At 41.2% G+C, this 4,666-nt stretch overlaps 1 pseudogene; it reads left to right on the top strand.

Annotated features, from left to right (window-relative positions):
* The first annotated feature begins 1,235 nt into the window (after positions 1-1,235).
* On the top strand, positions 1,236-1,335 carry LOC117981282 (U6 spliceosomal RNA; annotated as a pseudogene).
* The last annotated feature ends 3,331 nt before the right edge of the window (positions 1,336-4,666 follow it).

Here is a 4,666-nt window from a genome sequence, read left to right as displayed (position 1 = left end):
AGTGCAGTGGTGAGATCAGAGCTCACTGCAGCTTCCACTTCCTGGGCTCAAGCGATCCTCCTATTGCAGACCCCAGAGTAGCTGGGACTATAGGAATGTGTTACCACACCCAGCTCATTTTCTAATTTTTTGTAGAGATTTTTTGAGGTTTCACTGTGTTGCCCAGGCTGGTCTGGAACTCCTGGCCTCAGGGGATCCTCCTGCCTTAGTCTCCCAGTGGGCTGGGATTATAGGTATGAGCCACCTCAACTGACCTGCGATGATTTTTCAACAGTGTAATTTCTCTTTTACAGAGTCACCTAAGCTGAAGATTCCCTTGAGAACAAGTACTGTACTGTGGTTTCATGGCCTTTCTTCCATTTGTGGTTCTTGCCAAGTGGAATTTAAATGACATCTTATCAAGATGGATAAACCCTAGTTTCCCAGTGCTGGAATATATAAAATGGATAGACAAGTAAGTCCCACTCAGCACCCATAGCCCAGGCATGGGGACCTCAACACATCTGAGCCCCAGAGATCACCTTTCATTGTGAGTAGCTCTGAGATGACACTTCTGGTTGGTAAGTGCCCACTGGCAATAGTTTATATAACAGCAAGTGAAGGAATAAATAGTCACCAAAACATTTTCTGTCCCTAATTCTAGCATTAATTGGATTAGACAGTTATTTTATGAAGAATTTTCGTATGCCACAGTCCTGACCATATCTTCAAGTGAACAGAAAAATTTGATTAAAAAGTCAACCTTCTGTCTCACTCTGTTCCCCAGACTGGACTGCAGTGGTGCAGTTATGGCTCACTGCAGCCTCAACCTCCTGGGCTCAAGCAGTCCTCCTTCCTCAGCCTCACAAGTAGCTGGGACTACAGGTACTCGTCACCACACCTCACTAATTTTCGCATTTTTTTTTACATGTGGATTCCACAGGACTGACTTCAAAAACTTGAGTATGCATGGATTTTGGTATACACAGAAATGGGGGAGCTGGAATTAATCCCCCCATATACCAAGGGACAAATTGTATCTATTTTTACAATTATACTGTAGGATACATTACATTCCATGACAATGGTAGCTTTTAAAAACAATTTTTAATTTAGTGAAATTACCATAAAAATAACAATAGTAGCAGCTAACATTTACTGAGCTGTTACTAGGTGCCTATAAATACCATAGATTTTTAAATTCTCCGTAACTCTTCCTTATTTCACTTAACCACTCTATCTTAAATTACTCATGCTTGCTCCAGTAGCACACATACTTAAGTTGGAACAATAGAGAGATTGGCATGGCCTCTCTGAAAGAATGACATGCAAATTTGTGAAGCATTCCATATTTTTTTTAAAAAGAGAAAAAAATTACTCCCAGATTTTCACTGCATTTGTGCATATGACCTTTTGTTTAGGTTGAATTATATCCAAAGATGATATTTTCAGAAGTGAGATTACTGTGAGTCGCAGGGTATGAGCATTCTTACTACCCTTGATGTAAATTGCCGAGCTTTCAGGCATGGTGGCTGTCAGCCTGTAATTCCAGCACTTTGGGAGGCTGAGGTGGGAGGATTGCTTGAGGCCAGGAGGTGGAGGAGGCAGTATAATCAGTCACTGTCTGTATTATTTTAAAAAAATTTCCAAGCTTTATCCTGGAAGGCTTGTATACAATTTAAACACCACTAATACTACAAGAAAATGGCCATTTCACTGCACCTTCGCTGGCACAGGTATTATAATTTAACAAGTTATTTTCTGTGTGATAAATAAAAGACCTCATATTACTTTGTCACTTTTTTTTTTTCCTTTTTGAGAGACAGTCTCGCTGTGTCACCTAGGCTGGAGCGCAGTGGTGTGATCTCAGCTTACTGCAACCTCTACCTCCCAGGTTCAAGTGATTCTTCTGCCTCAGCCTCCTGAGTAGCTGGGATTACAGGCACACAGCACCACGCCCAGCTAATTTTTTTTTTTATACTTTAAGTTTTAGGGTACATGTGCACAATGTGCAGGTTTGTTAACATATGTATATGTGTGCCATGTTGGTGTGCTGCACCCATTAACTTGTCATTTAGCATTAGGTATATCTCCTAATGGTATCCCTCCCCCTTCCCCCACCCCACAACAGTCCCCGGTGTGTGATGTTCTCCTTCCTGTGTCCATGTGTTCTCATTGTTCAATTCCCACCTATGAGTGAGAACATGAAGTGTTTGGTTTTTTGTCCTTGCAATAGTTTGCTGAGAATGATGGTTTCCAGCTTCATCCATGTCCCTACAAAGGACCTGAACTCATCATTTTTTATGGCTGCATAGTATTCCATGGTGTATATGTGCCACATTTTCTTAATCCAGTCTATCATTGTTGGACATTTGGGTTGGTTCCAAGTCTTTGCTATTGTGAATAGTGCCACAGTAAACATACATGTGCATGTGTCTTTATAGCAGCATGCTAATTTTTGTATTTTTAGTACAGACGGGGTTTCACCATGTTGATCAGGCTGGTCTTGAACTCCTTGACCTTGTGATCTACCCACCTCAGCCTCCCAAAGTGCTGGATTACAAGCGTGAGCCATGCGCCCAGCCTATTTGTCATGTTTTATCTTTCGTTATGTTAGCTTATTAGCTTTATTTCTTTATTGTCTTTTTTTTTTTTTTTTTTTTTTTTTTTTGAGATGAAGTCTCGCTCTGTCTCCCAGGCTTGAGTGTAGTGGCACAGTCTCAACTCACTGCAGCCTTGACCTCCTGGGCTCAGGTGATCCTTCCACCTCAGTAGTTGGGACTATAGGCATATGCCACCATGCCTGGCCAATATTTTTTTAATTTTTAGTAGAGACGAGGTCTTGCTTTGTTTCTTAGGCTGGTCTGGAACTCCTGGCCTCAAGCAATCCCCCCAACGCCCCGTCCCAAAGTACTGGTATTATAAGCGTGAGCCACCATGCCTGGGCTGTCCGTGTCTTTTCCATTTATTTATAGACTTAATTTGTGCTAATTCAATGATCTGTTTAGTCTTTTATTAAATTATAAAAATAGTAAATACTTTTAAATAAAGAAGTGAAAAATTTCCTTCACTCTTTAGACCCATAATCTTATCTCAGGAAATAATTGCTATTGAGAAAACGGGCCATATCCTTCAAGATACATACAGGCTGATTGAACATCACTTCACATTTTCATATTTCGTGGACATTTGTGCCAATACCTATTGATCTATGTTAATCCTTTTCATGGTTACATAATATTTGATTATATGGATGTATCACAATTTACCAGTCAGCTGCTGTAGGCATTTAGGCTCCTTCTAATATTTGCTTTGAGCTCTTTATAATTAAAAATTAACCCCCTCAGCCAGGTGTGGCAGCTCACACCTGTAATCCCAGCACTTTGGAAGGCTGAGGTGGGAGAACTGCCTGAGTGTAGGAGATCACCACCAGCCTGGTCAACATAGCGACACTTCGTCTCTACTAAAAATTAAAAAATAAAAAGAGCTACACATTGCAGTGCACACCTGTAGTCCCAGCTACTGGGGAGGCTAAGACTGAAGGATCACTTGAGCCTAGAAGGTTGAGGCTGCAGTAAGCTATGATCATACTACTGCACTTTAGCTTTGGTAAGAGCAAGACTGTGTTTCTTAAATAAAATAAACATTAGATGGGAATATTGCTCGAGCCCTGGAGGTTGAGGCTGCAGTTAACTGTGATTGCACCACTGCAGTCCAGCCTAGGCGATAGAGCAAGACCCTTTCTCTAAAAATAAAATAAAATAAAAATTAACCTTCCATCATATTTCCCAGTAGCACCTTCCCTCCTACGTTTCTCCTAGAAGCCCTTGAATTTTGTTTGTTTTTCACATACCATTTAAAACTTTCAAGTACTGACGTCTGTCTGTGTCATCCCTCTTTTTTTTTTTTTCTTTTAAAGAATGTCTTTTTGTCACTTCCGGCTCGATCTACCATGAAAGATTTCTGAATCCAGGAAGAGAGACTGACTGGGCAACATGTTATTCAGGTACAAAAAGACTTGGACTATAACTCAAAAATGATCAAATAATACTGCATGCATCAAGTGCAGTGGAAGCTCTTCTGGAGAGTGAGAGAAGCTTCCAGTTAAAGTGACATTGAAACCAGGTCCTGAAAGATGAGGAAGAGTTGTATGAGAGTGGGGAGGGAAAGAGGAGGTGGAGGGATGGGCAATGGGCTGGGATGGGATGGAGTGAGCTGCCCGGGCAGGGAAACCAGCACTGTACAGACCCGAACAATGAAAATGGCACATTTTGTTCAGGGAATGGTGAATTAAGTGTGGCAGGAATGCTTTGGAGAGACGGTCATTTGCTTGTATGGAATTTTGCCCAAGAGACCTCATTACAGTTTCTAATTTTTTGATGTTATCATGCATCACTGCCCTTGTCAAATAGTATGATGATCACGATAACATCAAGCATATTATTTCATTGATTCTCACAAAAACAGGTGGGGGCCACAGTTATCCCCATTATATGCACAAAATGATGAAGACTTGGGGTTAATGAGCGATTTGCCCAACCTCACCTGGGTATTAAGACTGAGTCACATGTTAGGTCTGGTCTGACTTTAATGCTTGCCTTGTTCATGAGCACCATACATTGCCTTTCCTATGCAGTTAAGCAGGTAGACAGGTGAGAGAAGAACTCATGTTTCTCTCTACTCACAC

Source organism: Pan paniscus, chromosome 6 (genome assembly GCF_029289425.2).
Source record: "Pan paniscus chromosome 6, NHGRI_mPanPan1-v2.0_pri, whole genome shotgun sequence".
Classification (NCBI taxonomy): domain Eukaryota; kingdom Metazoa; phylum Chordata; class Mammalia; order Primates; family Hominidae; genus Pan; species Pan paniscus.
Note: the sequence above shows the minus strand (reverse complement) of the source record. Positions and strands in the feature narration are given on the sequence as shown.